Raw genomic sequence first — 21,367 nt, 5'->3', positions numbered from 1 at the left:
ATGTATTTATTTTTTATGTATTTTTTTTCGAATCCTGCAAAATATGGTGAATTATCCTGTCCTAATTCCCCATCCACAAGAAGACCACCAGACAGCTCATGACTACAAAACATTCAAGGTCATCTAGTGGTGAACAGCAAGCTACAAACTTGTGCCCCCAAAATAATATCTGCAGTGTCACTTTCTCACTCTCTTCTTTCCCCTCTTTATAAATTTGAAACATCTGTTATATAATTACTTAATACTTCTTTTGAGGAAAAATATGATGAATTACTTGTCTCGGAATATTTCCTCCTGCAAAACAATACTCACTCCCATTTAAAAGAAAAGTAGTTGAAGAATACTAATTCCAAGATTGTTTATATATAAAGAAAATCTCGAACATTTATCATTCTTATTTAGATAATGGGAAGTAATAACATGCCTTCCTGAAAACTGAAGAATCAACATAATCACATTACATTAGTTAGAGATCATAGAAGATAAATTTTAGCATATGTCAATGTTGCACAGCATCCAGGCATATTTCATTAGATGTTGTCAAAGGCACAGAAAACTGCCAATCACAGTAACAACTAACTTCTTTTAAAAGCCATTCAGCTGAGTTTAATTATGATTAAGTATATTTGAACTAAAGGAACATTAAATACACAAATGCCTCCTGGCAATCTTGTAGAGTCTGTAGTAAATAGTTTCTGCTCAATAGGAAGAAACATTTTTATGTATTCCAAAAAATAAATAAAATAATAATAAAATAAAATAAAATAAATAAAAATTAATATCTTGTTGTATCCAGTAAAGTGAATTTTTATTTTTCTTGGCAAAACAATAGCAAATGGCTGTTACAGGGCAAGCTCTTACAGGGCAAGCAGCTAATTAACACTACCATTCACCTCAAGTCAGGAACCTCAAAGATAGCCTAGATTCTTCTACATATTTCTTGTCTACCACTGCAAAAAGTTAACCAACATTAGCTAAAAATGACAAATTTCATGTATGTTGCTTTTGATCCACCTTTTTCTTTCCACCCTTGCCACCAGTGGTTTTATTGTTTAGATCATCAGTAATTTTCCTTGGAGCTTCTTTAACAAAATAACTGGGTTTTACAGTCCTCTCAATTCTCCCTTTTTATTCCTTAATTCATTTTTTCCAATGAAAAAGGGAAATTGGAGCATGGTTTTATTCTGTAGAGTGTGTCTTCAACTGTGCCGAGCAGAAGTTTAGCATATCTGAGGAACTATTTCTGGGACAGTGAATAGCAGTTTGTGTGAGGTGGGGTGACCTTGGTGGAAAATGCTGACCGAATTGTAGAGGGGAGATTTCCCACCCTAACATCAGTCACAGCACCTCCATTCTTGTTTCTCCATGAAGAATTCTTTTAGGCAAATGGTTCTACAGCAAACAATCCATACCATCATCATCAACAACAGCAGCATATAAAGGTTAAAGTCCAAAGTTTCATAATGCTCTGACTTCCACTTCATTTCCATTGTCTCTCTCTCTCTCTCTCTCTCTCTCTCTCTCTCTCTCTCTCTCTCCCTTCCTCCATCTCTCTAATCATATTCTTTTTTCATTGTACATTTCCTAATACCCCACATGCTGTCCATTTGGTACTTCATCTTCTAGCAATTTAGAATTCCCACAATAGAATTTGATGTTTCTCGTATCTGTACCCTGGAACCTATTATTCCTCTTTCATGTGATTCCCATTATGTGTAATTAGCAAATGCCTCCAAATGTTTGGGACACCCCTCTGGCTTCTATATATACTTTTGAACCTAGCTAACAATGAATTTGTAAAATCAAGATGATTTTCCTTACCCATGTGGATAATGTCAATCACTCAATCCCTTCTATCTTCTTCTTTAAAAAAAAGGCAATGTGATAAATACATCCTTTATCATTTTTTCTTTAGATATTCATTTATAATAAACTTGTCAAGATATTATTTTAGCTCTTTACTTAATTGCTTGTGTACCTTGGCTCAATGATTCTTTGTTGAAATAAACTGAAAAGTAAACATTAGTTTGTTATAGAAAATATATGGGAAGCCTGAGTGGCTAAGCATCTGGGTGGTTAAGCATCTGACTTCAGCTCAGGTCATGATCTCACCACTCTTAAATTCTAGCCCCATATCAGACTCTGTGCTGACAGTTCAGAGTCTGGAGCCTGCTTCAGATTCTGTGTCTCCCTCTCTCTCTGCCCCTTCCCCGCTCATGCTCTCTGTCTGTCTCTCTCTCAAGAATACACATTAAAATATATGAATATTGTTTCCAACCTCCAAGATTCTAAACATCCACCTTCTTTATTCTTGACCACTGGACAGGCTTAAGAGTAGGGAAAACAAAACAAACAAACAAACAAAAAAACCAGTCCAGGAATCAAATCAATATTCTATTACTTGCTCCCAAAACTTGACATTCAATCAACGCCTAACTTCTGTGTCACAAGTTTGGGGAAATTCCTTTTGGACACAATACACTTATTAATTGCTGGTTTTATCAAAGAGGATATTGCACTGCTTGGCTAACTCCTTAACATTACTATATTCTCAAGTAGCTGAAGTAGTAATATATTGTAAACATAGAAAAAAAACCAATATACTATGATTGGAATAAGGGAGAAAAAATTGTTCTATAGCCTCTCAATCAGATGAGTTGCACTGTGATCATCACTACTATTAAACTTTATGGTGGAGAAAGTTAGGGTTCTTTTCTATTTCTATCCCTATCTCCCCTCTTCCCTCACCACAATTTTAAAATCAGACACAGCATGCATTAAAGAAATTCTTGGGGTGCCTGGGTGGCTCAGGCGGTTAAGGGTCCGACTTCGGCTCAGGTCATGATCTCACAGTTCATGGGTTCAAGCCCTGCATCAGGCTCTGTGCTGACAGCTTAGAGCCTGGAACCTGCTTCGAATTCTGTGTCTCCCTCTCTCTGTGTTCCTCCCCCACTTATGCTGTTTCTCTTCTCCTTCAAAAATAAAAACATTAAAAAAATAAAGAAAAAAAATAAAGAAATGCTTCTGTCAGATTCATGACATAAGAAATGTCAGATATTAGCAAAAAAAAGTTTTTCTTATAAAGAAATAATATTGAAATGAAGGCCACTGATGAACCTATATAAACATCAACTCTATCAAGGAGAAGGATGGACAGCAAGTGACTAAACATAATCTATGGCAGTGGGATGAAGTGAGGGAAACCAAGAAGCAGGTATATGTTGGATGGAATAGGAAAGAATTGAGAAGAAACATGGGAGGCAGCCCTGGCAAAAGCGAATTTCTAAGCTTCAGATAAACTGGTGTCCAGATGGTCCCAATGGGGATCCAAAGAGAGAAGAACCTTTGTGCACCACATTCTGAATTTTGTGTCTTTGCATTATTGTCTAGTAATTACATTTCCTCCAGGAAACAGATCGTACTTCCTAACTACTACATACTTAAACAGTTTCAGAGAACATGACAGTGGAAAACATAATCCTAATGGGCCCAAAGTAAAGTCCTGCTTTTCAAGGAACAAATGAATTTTTTTCCTAAGTACATATGAAATTCAATACAAAGTTCAAAATTTCAGACATTTATGTAAGTCTCCACATATCTTTTTTATTTGTAAAATAATTATACACAATTATTACTTTAAAATGCAAATTATTTGGAATCACAGTTTGGTTATTTATCCAGTTATTTTACTCAGTAGAGATAGGCAATCTTATTAATTCAGGTTTTTAGAATAACCTCTCTTTTTAAGAAAAAAAAGAAAACTCCACTTGTGCAAGGTGCAACCTCCAGGAGATTTTATACCTCATCTGTAGTAAATGCAACCTTTTTTTTTAGTCTTTAAAACACCACAGGGAATTGCAGGAATCATTGGTTCACTGATTAGTACAAGCGATGGACCTATATTACACTCAAAATCAGTTCTCTGAAGGGCTTTTACTGGTGGTCATTATTTGAGCACAAATGAAGTTCTTAGCTATTTGGTGGTTGTTAGCCACCATAAAATAGGATAGACATGGAATCATGGGCAAATACATCCCCAGAGTGGAAATAAGAAAAAAACATGCGGTCTAGGGACAAGCACTGCATTCCAATACCATGTCAAAATTGTCCATAAGCGGAGGAGTCCTTTTTATAGGCCACATATGCAGGTCTTACACACATATTCTAAAATGCACAAATTTAGAGACATCATCTTAAGGCCGTCTAGGTAGAACATCTATTTAGAAACGGGACTGAAATGGGAAAAGAGTTTTGATTACTGTGTAGGAATGTACTAAACTATTAAATGGCATGCATATAGTACCCACAGAAATGAGAAATGGCATGCATATAGTACCCACAGAAATTAGTTGAACATATTCTCATTGTCTTAGGAGGTTGTTCACTGCTATGATGGTCTGGCAACTCTCTGGTCTTTCCACTGGTTTTGAAGAAAGTCTATACAGTCAGTAAGCCAATTGATATAAACAATGTAATATCTCACATCTACAACATGTTTACAAACATCCATTTCACAAGCGATGGAGGGAGCCTTCAGAACACAACTATTTAGAATCAGTGTACTTGTGGAACAAGTCAGAAGAATAGAAGTAAAAAAGAACTTCAGGGAAGACATGCTAATCAGAGAGTGACGAAACAATAATCCTATCAACTGACCAATTTAATCAAACAAAATTGTGTTTGGCGTTTTTCTAGCTCAGGATAGCAAACAGCTCTACCTATTTTAATAACCTAATGCCATAGTAAATATTAAATATGTGTTAATATTAAAATTGTAGTTTTAGCCTTAACTGGATTTATAATCCAGTTTTGAGTGCTAAATGTGAAAGATTAAGAAGCCATGTCTCCTGTCCCAATAGAACCCTGCTGAGAGAGATTAGTGACGTCTGTAACAGGAAAAGGAAGGAAACTGTTGAAACAGCAGGAGCTGACACTAAACTATAATCTGAGGAGGGAGAAAAACAGATTTATTTCCAAAGAGTATGATACTTTCTTGGTAGAAACGTGGCATGTGTAGACCAAACATTGTCTACATCATAGTCCGATACAGTGTAATGTCATTTCTGCTAAAGGGGAAATTTAATACAAGATGTCTTAGGAGCACTGAATAGAAGTCTTCATATCTGCCTGAATGAGTCTCAGGAAGATTTCACAGAAAAAAATTTTGAGTAACCCTGGAAGGCAGAGACAGGGTAGGCAGGAGTCATGAATTTAAGGCAGAGAAAGCAGCATATGCAAAAATGACAAGATCAGAAAAGGAAAATGTATTTGAGAAACTTTAAGCAGATCAGTGTTGCTACAGCATGAAGTGTAAGGAGGACTGTGTTAGAACTGAACCTGGACAATAGCAGGATCATAAATATACTGTCAACAATGTTGAAAGGGACTCGATTGCATGCTGTCAGTGGTATTCCACCAAAGAAATGTGTACCTGAGAAAGCTGATTATACTGGCAGTTTCCACAAAATTTATCAGACCACCCTTGTTGGTGTCACCCTCATTCCAGGTTTACATTTTTCACTGGCATTCAGTTCACACTGATGGCTTTTCTTGCCTGTATTGGACCTAGTTACTTACACACAATATTGTGTTTAAGATCACAGAAAAAAAATCTGCCTCTTTCACATTAATTCATTGTCCTGATGCTGAATGCACCTGACTTTATCTCCATGCTCTTCTCCCATAAGGTGGAGAGTATCTTCATTAGACTTGCTCATCCCTCTGCCATTGTCTTCCTTCAGGTTTGATTTTGAGACACATTATTATGTACTGAATAAGTCTGTACTTAAAATACCATCTTTGTCAAGGCACATTCTGAAAAGCTTTCTATGTGGGACATACCATGAAAAACAAGAAGAGACAGAACAATTAATGAAGGGAACCCAAAGACCGAACTGCACAAATCAATTCTGTGCTTCCATTTCTTTTCCAATGTGTCTTCATTTATATTTCAATACTTTGCCACAGCTTAATTTTAGAGAATTTATTTTCATGTCAAAACCCTTTGAGATGGACCTAAATAAAAGTAAATTAAAATGAAGATTGCTGCTGCAATGCAGCTGTACATATAGATTTTAAACTTGATGGGAATTTAAAGTCATTTCTTCCTCATCATTCTTAATGGAACCTAGAATTAAGAGCCAGCAAAGCTTCAGTTTCTAAATTCAGTTATACTTTCTATGCACCAATTCTTGCTCTGCTTTTTTTTTTTCATAGGTTGGAATTGCAGAAAGATCGCAAACACTGAAGTCAGGCACACCTTCTCTTACTAAGTTTGTGAATTTGGGTAAAGGTTACTAGACTCCTTTATGTCTAATGTTTCCTGCTCTAAAACTCTGAAAAGGTGCTAATAATAGCTGACTCTTGTGGTTATTGTGTGCTTTCAATAAAAACATATGCAACAAAACTAATATAAAACTTAAACTAATATTTACTCTGTAGATACTCAATTTCTACATTTACACATTCTAAGGACAAAATGGCCAAAAAGCAATCTGAGAATATTCCCCAAATGTAGCAGAAAATGATCAACTACTATTTGAGACAGACATGCAGAGGGACCACAATGAAAAAGGGGCATGTGTGTTAAAAACATAGAGGTATGTATATGTGAAAGCAGTCAGAGTAAAGATCCTGTTGGGTAAGTACAGCAAAGCTCAATTAATGAATTAAAAAAAAAAAAAAAAAAACTAGACAAATAAGGTGAGAAAACAGAAACACCAAAGTGTAAGGCAAAAGCTGACTAAAAATGAGGATTGGTTTATTTTAGTTGTTTCCTGGGCCTTGGTTTATGAAATGAGTTCTCTACATAAGTGAGCAGTAAGTCTGTGTGTCTACTAAAGTGGCCTTACCACAATGTGGTGTGTACCCCGAAAGCACCAAAGAACTAGATTCTATTTCTCACAGTGAGGCATTTTGGAAATGTTTTCTCTGATACCTTCAGGAAAAAATTCACATACTTTAGAAACTTATAGAAACCTTCCAGGTCACGTGAGTCCCCTGGGGAAATGCAGCTGTAATGGAAATCTTCTTGTTCATCTGTCTTTGTAAATGTGTGTGTGTGCGCGCGCGCACACGCGTACGCGCGTTACGATGTATTTAGTGTTCCCAAGCTATATGAAGTCAAGTTATAATTTGAAATGTGTTTTCAACAAAAAAACTGTCCCTAAGTTATAATAAGTTACCAGAAACTTGCTTATGTGAAAATGCAATTTTCTCTATTCCTGTATGTCATTGGACATTGATTTATGCTTCCCAGTTCAATGGGGGTAAAGGACATAGGGAGAAACATGTATCCTGCACCTACACTGAAATGAATGTTTCACCAAATGTTCTTCATGAATTTATTATTTAATCATCATAATGAAAATTTGAGAACAAAAGTTATCACCAATTCACAGAAGCAAAGGAAAACTGAGAATCAAGGAGGTTAAATGAGTATTTGAATAGCTGTGGTTGACATCCTAAATTAGGCATATCTAAACTGAAGAACTCTATGAGCTCAACAAACATCAGCAAAAATATGAAAAGCATAGAGGTTATGAAGACAATAAACTAGGACTTAAAAATAAATCTTGATTTCAAGACGATTTTAGTCTACTAGAGAAAATAATTTCTTTCTCTCTACATTTTGAAAAATCCAATCAAAATTTGCACTGTAATCCATAAAAATATTTCTTATGTATAAGTTATTAATGTACAAATATAAAGTTTTATTTTGATATACATTCTAGATATCGATTTATACAGTGCCATTTATGTACTATGTCTAACAAAGTATAAGAATATATATGTACAGATTATGCATGTATATAGAGATGAGACACTATATATGTAAATACATATGAACATATAAATATATATGAATATATATGTAAATATTTATAAATGTGTATGTAAATATATATGAACATATATGTGTGTGTATATATCCAAGTATAAAACTTCAGGTTCATTTGATATATTTGATATCAGCTATTCAAGTCTTCCTCATGTAAGTGTTCTTTTTGCCATTTTACTGGCAATCAACAAAAAGGTTAAGGACAGGAAACAGCATCATATCCCTACTACATTTTCAACAACTACATTTTTCCTGTTTCCCTAAGTGTGGGATGAAGGGCTGGGGCCAATGGTGCATAGCCCCCTGTATATGGCTTAATTTACCAACTCAGCCTGTCTGTTATCAAATTCATCATTACTTCTCCAAGGCCAAGTCTTTCTCATGCCTTCCTTAGTCCTATTATTGATACCTACTCTTTCAGAGTCACTTAGAGTCAGAGAAACATATTATACATTATGAATAACAGAAAAATCTTTAAACATTAAAAAAAAAATTTAAAAAGGGGGGGGGGGCACCTGGGTGGCTAAGTCGGTGAAGTGTCTGACTTCAGCTCAGGTCATGACCTCACCATTTGTGATTTCGAGCCCTTAGCTGGGCTCTGTGATGACAGCTCAGAGAATGGAGCCTGTTTCAGATTCTGTGTCTCCCTCTCTCTCTGCCGTCCCCTGCTTGTTCGCTCTCTCTCAAAAATAAATAAACATTTAAAATTTTTTTTTAAAAAGAACACAAAAATCTCATCAATTAAGATTCTGCCTCCCTATACTTTCATTACTACAGGGTCTTTTCATATTCCAAGTTAAAGGCAATCACTTTAATCACACTTTAGTTATATGACTAAGTGTATTAGCAAATCGTCTAATCACAGATTAGAAGCGAAGGGAATGAAAAGAAATAAGGTTACATAAGCATATCAAGTATAAAATATAACTTAAAGATGCTTTACTAAATAAAAAATAGAAAAAAATTTTTAAAAAATAGAAAAAAAAAGTCTAATTGTGAATATCAAAAACAAGGAAATAGGGTTCACTTCCAAAATGGACTTCAAGGGTTTTGTGCATTGTTCATAATATTTTCCTTAAATTGCATGCTCCCTCATGGGCATCTGCCTTTCTAGCTCTAACCAAATGCTCATTAACGTTTTTTGCTTAGCCAGAATAAAATATTATAATAATTTTATTGTAGAATTATGTTTTAGACACTTGGATACATTTTATAAATTATATACATATATACACGCATTACATATATGTGTATATGTAATATTTTACATTATATCATATATTATATATATGTGTGTGTGTGGAGGGAGGGAGAGAGAGAGAGAGAGAGAGAGAGAGAGAGAGATTGATTTTTGAATGTTAGAATTGGTGGCAGGGTGTTAGTGGCATCTAGTTGGTTAAGATTAGGAGTCCTAGGGGCGCCTGGGTGGCTCAGTCGGTTGGGCGTCCAACTTCGGTTCAGGTCATGATCTCACGGTTTGTGAGTTTGAGCCCCGCGTCAGGCTCTGTGCTGACAGCTCAGAGCCTGGAGCCTGTTTCGGATTCTGTCTCCCCCTCTCTGTGCCCCTCCCCTGCTCCTGCTCTGTCTCTGTCTCTCTCAAACATTAAAATTAAAAAAAAAAATTAGGAGTCCTTAAAACGTCTTACAATGCACAGGACAGCCCCTCACAATTAATAATCATCCAGCCCCAAATATCAATAGTGCCAAGGGTGAAAAAAAAACTGACTTATATGAAATGTGTATACAATACATATGTTGTGGGGTTTTTTTCCTTTAGAATACTTCCAGAAAATATAACATATTCATTCACTTGTTATACAACTGCACTCTTAGTAAATACCTATGATGACTGGCTTGGACAAATGTGATGGTTCTTCACTTTTGGGGAATCATTTCTGTTAATGGAACATATTTCATATATGCATACATGCATCAGGGGAATTATGAATTCAGGTATAAAGTAACTTGCACATACTTCCCTGAACAATGAGGCCTACTTCTATAACGGTGTCCAAATTCTGCGGAAGGCAAAATCCCTCGACTAGGGAAGCCATATATTCTTCCATGAAATGACTAATGATCTCAAGTTCCTGGATGTTGTCTGTTCAGCTAAGCAATGTGTGAAATTCATGCGGGGAATGGCTCAGTAACCATCTTCATAGAACCAACTACAGCTCTAGAGAAAAGGGTTCCATTCATATGCCTTTAGGTATCTTGATGAAAGATCAAAAACAACTTAACCAAGATTTTATATTCTTGAATCAGTTTCTTAGAATATTAATTAGAAATCATAGTGAATGCAGAGATTCAGAGACTGCAAGTAAATATATAATGTTAAGACAAATGAGAACAAGGGACATGACTTACACTAATAAAAACATTTTAGAAGCATTAGCTCTGTTTTATCAAAAAAGCAAACATAATTTAGAGACATTAAACAATAGATGATAATGGTAGAGTCACTCAATCTGCTCTTTTCAGCTAAATAGCAGAGTTTGTTCTAAAGCTATATCAGAGATCATTCCTTATGAAAATGATTCTTAGGAAAATGATTCTAGTAAAATCATTTCTTTCCACCTGAAAATGATGGGGGAGTTGATGTAACTGCATTCATGTGTTTGTGTGTTATATATTCATCACCACATTTATGCCTCAAAGCAATCCTAAGATATAGATATTACCGTCTTCCTAGAATGAAAATACTGTAAATGATAGGCTTTTACCTTGCTCACCACTCTATCCAAAGCACCCATGAAGTGACTGGCATACAGCAGAAGCTTTGTGAGGTATCTCTTGACTGAATGAATGAGTGGGGGCACACAAGAGCTAAGGAAATTTATCAAATTAAACAAACAGTGAAGGTCTGCTAGGCTTTGAACTTCTGAGTAATCTAGGGAAAAATTCTCAGTGGAAAATAAAATAGAAACTGTGTCAGTTAATTCTTGTTATATAGTGAAGAGCAATAGAGCATAATGGCTTAAAATAATTTATTTAGTTTTCATTTTTGTGGAGTGGCAATTTAGACTGTGCTCATCCATACTGTTCTTATGTAGGTTTCCTGCAAATATCAGTTCTGCTCATCTTTGCTGGCATAACCCCCTGGGCTCAAAGTAGTCACAATGTCCCTAATACTATATTGTACTGTTTAAAACAAGCAATAAGATCAGAAGAGACTCAAAGAGTGAAGAAACACACTCCACCTCTTGATAGGAGAAGCTCCAGCATCACAGATCAGAATGGAAGGAATATAGAGAGGGCACTGATCGGGCCATTTATGCAAACAACATACTATAGAAGGAAATAATAAAACCAATTAATCCATGTTCCCTTCTTTGTGGATAATGGTTTATTATATCAAGCACAGTGTTATCTACTTGATTATTTGAAATACAAGATGGAAAACTTTTTCTAAAACAGAATGAAGACTTTCTTTTAAATTTCTATTCATGGATTAACTATATTCAAAGAGCTGCTATAACTAGGTCTTGGTCAAGAGCCAATAATGGCCCCCATAATCAGAAAAGCTGCAAGAAGCAGGTCAGATATCAGAAGCACCGCTCAATTATTTAAATCAAAAACCCAATGCATATGATCAAATAAGTAGTTGACAGTATTTGATCTGGAGCACAAGGAATCATCAGCTCTTCTATAAATTAAAGTTTAGTAAAAAATTCAGGCAACCACGTGCAGATTTAAAATTCAAATGTGGGCAACATTATCTGGCCTTAATTCTAATGCAATTCATAACCTTAATTTCCTTTTTGTAAAAATCTTTATTTATTTATTTTGAAAGAGAGAGAGAGCACAAGCAGGGGAAGGCCAGAGAGAGAGGGAGACAGCGAATCCCAAGAAGGTTCCATGCTGTTAGCACAGCATCTGACACAGGGCTCAATCCCACAAACCATGAGATCATGACCTGAAACAAAATCAAGAGTCAGATGCTTAAATGACTGAGCTACCCAGGCACTCAGAATTTTAATTTCTATAGAATACTGGGTTACTCACAGAAGTTAAAAAAAAGAAAAAACACACACAAGCAAAAATCAAAAACCAAAAAACAAACAAAAAAAACCCACCAAACTCATAAAGAGAGTTTTCATTGATTGTTCCTCTGAGATCTAAATTTTGTGTTCTGTTATATATAAAACAAACAAATGGGATGCCCATATCCAACTGAATGTGGCAACTATGGAAACCAGTGCTTTCCTATTTTTCACCATTTCTTAGGAGATTAGGAGTATCTCAGTTGGCTGGGAGGGAAGAGTTTCTCAGTCTCTGTCTTCCTTTTACCTTCTGTTTCTCTCCTTGCCCCCAACCTTCCTCACAAAATGACTTACACACATATATTTTGTTATGGTACCTGCATTTAAGAACATAACAATAATTTCCCTAGTTCCCTGAAGTATTAATGTACTACTATTCATTGAGAAAAGGATAAAAAAAAAATGTTTAAAGAATGTGTCTCCTTTGCATCTGTTTCCCCACAATATTTAAAAACCCCTTGTTGGTATTTGCAAAAGTTTATCTTAGGGGATTGAAAAGCCTCAAAAAGTAATTCTTTTGAGTTTAAATCTTTGATAGAATAGCTTAAAAACATGTATTTTTATTTTCAAAAGGAAGTTGAGTGGAATATCTTTTTTTTTGACATGTGTATTAAATAAAAATTTAATTTCTGAAAATCTGGGGAGAAAAAAAGGGGGAAAACATTTGAAGTGAGGAAAACATGTTAAAATTAAAAGGAGAGGAAGTATATGAATATTAAAATTATTGAAAATTCCTCCAGGTTTGGAATAATCACCATAATATATTTTCCTTTTTTTTTAATATTCTGAGTTGAGTCATTTGCAAAACTAAAAATTCAGTTTATTCTTCTGTCAAAAGAAATAGATGATTTATCTCTTCTCATACCTTAGAAGGGGGGTAAATGATGTCACTGGGTAGGAATAAAACACAGTTTGGGGAATTTAAAACCTAGAGCAAGTCAGACTTTTTTAAGTTTCATGAACTTCAGACTTCTCCCCGTGAACAGTGAGGGTAAGATTTCCTGACTAGGCTCTCTGGTCTGATAAAAGTGTTTCTAAAACTCCTGGCTTCAAAAACTGTGACCAGAAGACATTATATTAAGGTTCATGCATGATAGCCATATCGTTGACATGTGACTGTAAAATATTTTTTATACAACCAGCCACAGTTTCACAAAAAGCATTACTTTATTGATGCACTGGTGGAGGTAAAGGTTTTCCTTAACTTTCTTAGTGCTCCTGGGTGGGGCTAAAAATTAAACTGATAAAAAAAAGATTAACAAAAGAGAAGAATACAAATGTATTTAAGTTTATGTGACATGGGAGCCTTCAAAAGCAAATGAAAAACGGAAGAAATAGACTTCAATGTTTTTACAGTAGGCTGTCCTGGAAGAATAAGATATGTACAGAGTATGAGATGATTACAATAAAGTGGGGGAAACTTAACAAGGCCTGTTTGTTAGGAATTTTCTGAGCATCTCTTTGTCTTGGAAGATAAGGATGCTCCTTTCCTCTGGGTATAGAGAGATCACCTCTCATGGGAGGGTTTTATGACTTATCTCAGGGGAAAAAGGGTACAAAGATCCAAGTGACTCTCCTACTTAAATCCTTTGGCTTAAAATATTCAATATACCAAGACACCATATTTTCCAATAGTGTGTTATGAACTCCATCAAAGCTTCTATTTACATTTTCTTAAAGCAACATAAAAGTAACCTGGAAGGGCAAAAAAACAGGAGAGTACATATGTATTTCATTCTAATAGAAGGAAAATTTAGATGGATCCCAACTACTTCTAAGCTCTATTGCAGTAACAGCAGCAAAAGAGCACGGTTTAAGATGATTAGAACTAATACTATTAGAAGATCTTGGATATCGTTCCAGTAATGCAGGGATTATACTGAAGCAACGCACACATGTTTAAGAGGTCCTCTGCCTGGATCTCCATCACAATGCAACTCCTTGCTAAGGTTCTAGGAGCAAGCGAGGATGTTGTGATTTTCCTGATTTTCATTTCAGATAAGGGCAAGTTTTCTCCCTACTGAAATTCATACAATAACTCATTTTAATAGTTTCTTTAAAAGAATTCATTCGGATAAATTCAGGTAAACATTGTTCTTTGCTTTAGCTTGGTTAACATGTCTAGAAATGTGGTAACTTCATGCTGTCAGGAGTTTAATTAAGTTGTGAAATGCATATTTTGTATCAAGGTTATTCCTAGGACAGGTTTATATCATAAATTCAGAGTGAACTGCATAAAAGCCCGGGGGATATTCAGAAGTTTTGTTTTTATGGCCCCAAAGTTATTTCATTACATATTTACTAATGAAACCATTTTATTTGTCATCAAAGTCTATTTAAAGTGTGACTAAATAATAAGGAACATAACTCACGTTTAGCTAAGAAAAACATGGTGAAGGAAAAGGATAAAAACAAGAGGAAGAAGAGAAAGAGAAGGAGGAAAAAATAAGGTATGGATTTTGCATGCTAATTTTTTTTGCCTTCATATTTTCTGACTCAAATTCCCTTTGTCTCAATCCCCTCCACTTTTCACGCCATTTTAATTTTTGATGGTGCATATATTTACATGTCATCTGAAACAGAGGCTATACATTATATTAACTGAATAACTAACAAAAGCTAACTTGACATATATTCAATTGGAAGCAGTATTTTACAATTGCTAAGTGGGACATATTATTCAGTGGTGATATTTAAGAACCGAACAATTATATGACACTATCACATATATACATGATTGTTGTGGAATTATCAAATGTTGCTCATGGGGAGCAGTAGGCAAAAGATGAAGGATGGATACAAGAAACCCAAAAGTTCACAAATGCAAAGATGGTATTTGTGAGAAAGCATGGCCATGCCAATGTGAACACACGAACTTTAACTTGCAATTGTTTACACATGCCTGATCCAGGATTCTTGCCATTGCAGAAGCATAAACAGTTTATATAAGTGACCTAAAAATCCACAGTTGCAAAAGGATTGCTATATTTGAATAGTTTCAAAGACAATAGTATTAGAAATAAAACAAACACCATGCACTATTCTCCTTATGTGGATTTTAAAATGCGACAGTTCATTATGGGGCGCCTGGGTGGCTCAGTGGGTTCAGCATCCAACTTAGGCTCAGGTCATGATCTCATGGTTCATGAGCTCAAGCCCAGCATCAGGATCACTGCTACCAGTGTGGGCGTGCTTCAGTTCCTCTGTCTCTATCTCTCGCAAAAATAAACATTAAAAAAATAAAAAGGAAAATGCCACAGTTCACTGCAGTTAACTGAACAACTTATTCACTTCACGCCAGCCTATCTCTTTTTTTGTGGCTACTGCTTTTGGAGCCAGTATATATAGACTAAAACTAGATTAATACACATGTAACTCACATGTTGGCCCCATTTGCCTGTCACTCCCTATTCTGACGCTTCTTTTGTTGGTGCTGACGTGTGGGGCACAGGGAAACGCCACTGTACTCCCATATACACAAAACCCAGAAGCAGGGGCTGGAGTTTACGTCCTATGGTTGGATCACTAGCCGATGAAAGATAAATGCTTGTATATTCATTCTTCCCCACTCCTCCTCTCTCCCAGAGACTAATTCATGAGATCCAGTAACCAGATGCACTTAGAGGACCATCTTTATTACAGAAACTTGGGTTGGCTCTTCTTCCTTCTTTCCATCATTGGCCATGTTCCTGTTTCCTCATAGGGAACTACACATCTTTGAAAAGTATCGCCTACAACTCAGCCTTGATATCCCAGAAGTTTGAGCTTGAGGAAAAATACTGTCTCTATAAAGTGAGCATGTGCCTATAAAACAAATGTATATATATATGATCAGATTATAGTTAATATTAAATGTTGGTCATCTAATGGGTTTATGACTGAGGCTGTTGAAAATTATATGGCCTCCTGCTAAATAAAACTGTGAAAACATATATGAAAGACAACATCAGAAGTGAAAGATGTAGGCAATCTGACCTAGTTTAAGATCTTATCTAATATTTTATATTTTGCATTCATCTACTTGTGCTTTGTTCAGCTTTCAGATGCCTAAGAAATCTATTTACAATTAAGAGAACATCTAAAAATTTTAATAGATTGTGAAGCAATGGAATTCATTACTGGAGATGACTTTTACCAAGGATAACTAAAATGGTGTAAGTTAAAAGAAGGAATTAATAAACCTATTCCTTATGAAACCATTCAATGGCCTTATATGCCAATACAGACCAGAGATTGAGTTTCAAAGATAAATAATTGTTTACCATTTCTCCCTATTTCTTCCAAAAGCATCGTACATATTTCATTATAGGGCTAGGACAAAACATTTTATTTTTCATGTTTGGTAATGCCATAAATATTCATGACCACACATCTGTCAAAAAAAGGACCACTGAAAGAGTTTAAACCACAAAGAAGGAACAATTCCTTGAGTGGTCCTTGAAGAAATCACACTACATGTTTTATCCAATTGTTCCAGCATTTAAGCTAAAATTCCTGACCTTCAATAAATAAATAGCTTCTACCTAATGAAGAATATTCAGACAACAACAAAAACATTCATTTTTGCACAAGTGAAAATATTATTTTGTCTTTCCTCTGAGGAACTGTTTCTGACTGCACAGTCATTTTGATCTGGCTTTTTTATAACTCAGATTTTTGTTTTGTTTTCAAATCACTTTTAAATGTCAAGTTTTTTGTTGTTCGGTTGTTTTCCTTTTCTTGTCGCCCCTCTTTTTTTTTTTCCTACATTTAGCAAAAATGTTTTATTGTAAAAGCTTTCCTACCTAGTGGAGGGATCCTGAAGATTTAGAAGGAGCTGCTGAGGAACTAATAAAGGTCCTGCTTCTGATCCACCCTCATCACAAACCAGTGTGACCTACATTTAGAAGCGTGGACTCTGTGGACACATCAGTATGTAAGCAGTAAGGATGTTGAAGTAGAATGACAGACACCATCCCCATTCCTTAAAAAAAGAAAAAATGTGTAACCTAGACTTTTTTTAAAATTTTTTTAATGTTTATTTTTGAGAGAGAGAGAGAATCAGAACCAGCACGAGTGGGGGAGGGGAAGACAGACAGGGAGAAACAGAATGTGAAGCAGGCTCTAGGCTCTGAGCTTTCAGCACAGAGTCGAACACAGGGCTCCAACGCACAAACCATGAGATCCTGACCTGAGCTGAAGTCAGACACTTAACCAACTGAGCCACCCAGGTGCTCTTGATTGATTGTTTTTAAACACTACTACTAGGTCTATCACCTGACCTTATTCTGAGACTTTTATTTTCAGATTTATTTTTCTATATTTATCAATCATAGACACTTTTCATACAATGTCAAAACTCAAGGAACTGTGGAAATCGACCAATCCAAATAAAGCATCTAAGGCCATGAGAGAGAAAGCAAGTTGCCTATGGGCACATGGCTAGTTAGACAAGATCATCTTCTGTGGTTTCATTCTTAAATATAAGAAATGTTTCCCCTGAAACATCTGGAACTTCCTTTAATGGTATTTAAATTATATGTCTGCAACCAGGAGTCTCGAATCACAATCTTGAAACCAAACATGATTTGTAAAGAGCTCATGATTACAGGATCAAAAAGACTACATTAATATGACATCAGCTCATTAATTTGTACCTTCATTTCTGCCCTCCTGCAATTTAAAAATAGCTCCACTGATTATGGCAAGGTTTTCTTCCTTTTGGAGAAAAAAAAACGGGGAGCATAATTGAATTTTTCAGTGTTATCTTTGATGAACATTTAGAAGTTCAGTGCCAAATCTTATCTGGGAAAATTTTAAATTCATCTCTACAGAACTGGAGAAGAACACAGATCTGATAAGGAATGTGGATTGAATGAGCCGCTACACATTTCAAAGTTACTGCCTAGAAGTTATTTCAAGGCAAATGTGAACAGATATTTGACATTTTGCTCTTCATTTTGGCTTCCTTGGGCTTATCTGGTCTTAGTGAGAACTCAGAATTAGTCTAAACAAAATCATCCAAATATGTGAAATTCTAGATATGGGTAAGTGAATCTGTTTTTAGGTTACGTGGGTAGCTCTCTCACTCAGTAATCTGATCAGCTCATTTTACACAGAGAGCACTGCAGGAAAATTTCAAAAAGTTTTATGCTAAGAGGACTATTATATGCTGTTGTTTTAATATAAACTCAATTGCTTTATTTGTATATAAGGAACATATCAAGAGAACTCTCTTATGTGGGTCAGAGAGCTCTGAAGTTTACTTCTTTCTTATCATTTTCTTACTTTATTTTTTTTTTCCTGATAATTTTTTTTTCCTATGTCAGGGCCATGGCAATTGCTGTTTTCTCTGCCTAAAAGTCCTTCATCCTGTCCCTTTCATGACTAGATTTCCTTTTATGTCAAGGCCTTTCTCAAATGCCACTAATACCTGGAGGTTGTGGTTGACTTCCCATATAAAGGGAATCAACAATTCCTAGCCTATTAACTTTCTCAAATGGAAAAGTGGTGGTCTTGGAACTTTTCCATTGTTTACTTATATCATATGTATTATGACTGGCTTACACTTCGCCTTGTTTACTAATATATTCCTAGTGTCTAGACCAATGTCTTACACAAAAATATATTTTAAATAAATGCAAGCATCTACTGGAACAATTGCTACAGGGTCTGCTCTGGAAGAAGGGGGGCTGGGGGGTAAACTTTCACTTGTTGGACACAGAAAGAGGTTTAAAGGGAGAAAGGGTTGGAGCGCCTGGGTGGCTCAGTCGGTTAAGCATCCAACTTCGGCTCAGGTCATGATCTCACGGTCAGTGAGTTCAAGCCCCGCGTCGGGCTCTGTGCTGACAGCTCAGAGCCTGGAGCCTGTTTCATATTCTGTGTCTCCCTCTCTCTGACCCTCCCCCCGTTCATGCTCTGTCTCTCTCTGTCTCAAAAATAAATAAAAACGTTAAAAAAAAAAAAAGGAGAAAGGGTTTTTCTTATATCTATCTTGAAGAATACTCTAAAAATACTCTAAAAATATACTATTAAAATACTAAAAATACTCTAAAGCTCTATTCACTGGACAATAACAACAAAAGGAAGTTATAATTTGAGTACCTACAAGTGTAACTATTTTGGACATATTAACTCAATTTAAGAAAAAAAAACCCTATGAAATGGATATTATTATTCCTATTTGATAGGTGGAGATATTGATATACAGCACACTAAATAAAGTACCTTAGACACCCCTGGTTAAATTCCCTTTTGGTGGCAAAGCTCTAGAATCCACATGCTTATCTACTTTATCACAGTTTCTCTTAACTAAGACATAAACATAACAACAACAACAAAGTAAGACTTTGTAATCAGACTAAATTATTACAAATACCAAGATTTTCTTATGCTTTGTGATATTCCAATTTTCTGTTGACATAATGTGAGCTCAGTGTCGGGAAACCCCAGGAAATATAGCTGCGCTCCAGAGACTTGTCAACAGAGGTGCTCCCACCGCTAGGTCAAGAAGGCAGGCTAAAGGAGAGGTTAGTAAACCTACAGTAGAGACTTATGCAGCCTGACTACCTTGAGAGGGGGAGTAAATATTGATCAAGGTCCGGCCAGCCTAGGGTGATGCCAGAAGAAGGGAGAAAGCAGAATAAATACCTTTTCCTAAAATGGATTACACAGAAATCAGATTATGAAACCATATATTGAACTAAGTGATTTACTAACAAAATGCCCCCAGGAGAATGCAGGGATAGAGTGGGGAGAAGTCAAGCAAGGGCACAATTTCAGGCAACATCCTAGCTTCGGCATGAACCTGTAGGGAAGTATGGGGTATAAGTTAGGCTCTAAAATCTGTGCTGCCTCAAGGCCAAAAGAATTGGGCTTTTGACAAGTGTGCTAGTCAGCAAGTTAGGAGCCAACCATAAATAAACACATTCTTAAGTATTTCCTACTTTTCTGCACATATGATTGTATTAATTTGCCAGGGCTGCATAACTAAATACCACAGACTAGTTGACTTACACAATAAAAATTAATGTTCTCACAGTTCTAGAGGCTAGAAGTCCCAGATTAAGGTGTTGGCGGGTCTGGTGTCTTAGGAGCCCTTGTCAGCCTTTGGCTTGCAGATGGTGGCCTTCTTGCCCTGGGTTTACATGCCTTTCAGCCATGTATGAGCACTCCTAGTGTCTATTTGTGTATCCAAATTTACTCTTCTTATGAGGGCACCATTCAGATTGAATTAGGGCTGAACCTAATGGCCTCAATTCAACCTAATCACATATTTAAAGATCCTTTATGCAGAAACAGCCACATTTTGAGGTACTGGGGGTTAGAGCTTCAACATATAAATTTGGGGTTATAATTAAATACATAACTTGCTCAAGGAGGCTCTATTGGCTTTACGAGAGTCCAAAAAGGTCATAGATGCTGGCCCTTAAATACAAAAGCACAAAAGAACTAGGGATAGACATGCAAAAACAGCACAAGGATGTACACATATTTGGGCACAGACCTATACTTCAGTATCCGCTACACTTCAATGCAATTTTAACACTTGCTTCCCAGAGTTAGGAAAGAATCCACAGGTTGAAAACACTATCCTCAATAAAACCGTCATCGCCATCAGACCCCAACCACAAGTTCTGGTGTTCCCAGGTCACCCACACATCAGACTAGTGGGCTACAAATGCAGGGGGTGCCACTACCCCCTTAGCTTTGATAACACACTGGAAAGATTCAGAGTTGGGAAGCATTCTACTTATGATTACCATTTTATGATAAGGATACAAATAAGGACCAGTGAAAGAAAGAAAGAAAGAAAGGAAGGAAGGCAGGCAGGCAGGCAGGCAGGCAGGCAGGCAGGCAGGAAGGAAGGAAGGAAGGGCAGGCAGCAGGCAGGTACAGTGAGAGGTCTGGCAGAGTCCTACACATGGAACTCTATCTTTTCCTTGAAGGGTCAGGACTCTTCGCCATCCAGGCACACTGATGTGATCACCAACCAGGAACCTTACCCAAATGTCAGATGTTCAGTGTTTTCATCAGCTTTTCACCACAAAGGCAGAATTCACTGAATCACTGGACACATGAATGAACTCAACCTTCAGTCCTCCTAGCCTCCATGGAGGTTAGGAGGTTGGATTGATACCATTTGACTCAAAGATGGCCATCCTCCATCATGACTATGTACAAGTCTACTTATCTATGGGCTCACTATGAGTTTCTTTGTGAACATAAACTCAGGAGTGGTCCCAAGGGCTCACCATAATGGCAAAGATACTTTTATGAAAGTCCAAGATTTTAGAAGTTGTTTTCCAGAGACCCAGGACAAAAAACAGAGAATTTCAAAAATTATATAACACCATTCTCCTACCTCCGTCTGATCTTCTGCCAGGGCTCTCCAAGAGATCAAACAGGAAGCTGGATGCATGTGGTCCTGGAGAGAGAAGAAAAGACAAAAAATAAATGATGCATTTTTATTTTTCTTTTCTAAAAGAAAGAAGGGGAAGCTCAG

At 36.2% G+C, this 21,367-nt stretch overlaps 1 long non-coding RNA gene across 1 annotated transcript in view; it reads right to left on the bottom strand.

Moving 5' to 3' along the window:
• The window catches only part of LOC123382235, a 634,835-nt gene that overhangs the window by 360,770 nt on the left and 252,698 nt on the right, over positions 1 to 21,367 (bottom strand). Inside the window, exon 2 of the long non-coding RNA XR_006590283.1 lies at positions 21,227 to 21,289. This is a non-coding gene — a long non-coding RNA (uncharacterized LOC123382235). The remainder of the gene's footprint in view (positions 1 to 21,226; positions 21,290 to 21,367) is intronic.

Source organism: Felis catus, chromosome E2, assembly GCF_018350175.1.
Source record: "Felis catus isolate Fca126 chromosome E2, F.catus_Fca126_mat1.0, whole genome shotgun sequence".
Classification (NCBI taxonomy): domain Eukaryota; kingdom Metazoa; phylum Chordata; class Mammalia; order Carnivora; family Felidae; genus Felis; species Felis catus.
Note: the sequence above shows the minus strand (reverse complement) of the source record. Positions and strands in the feature narration are given on the sequence as shown.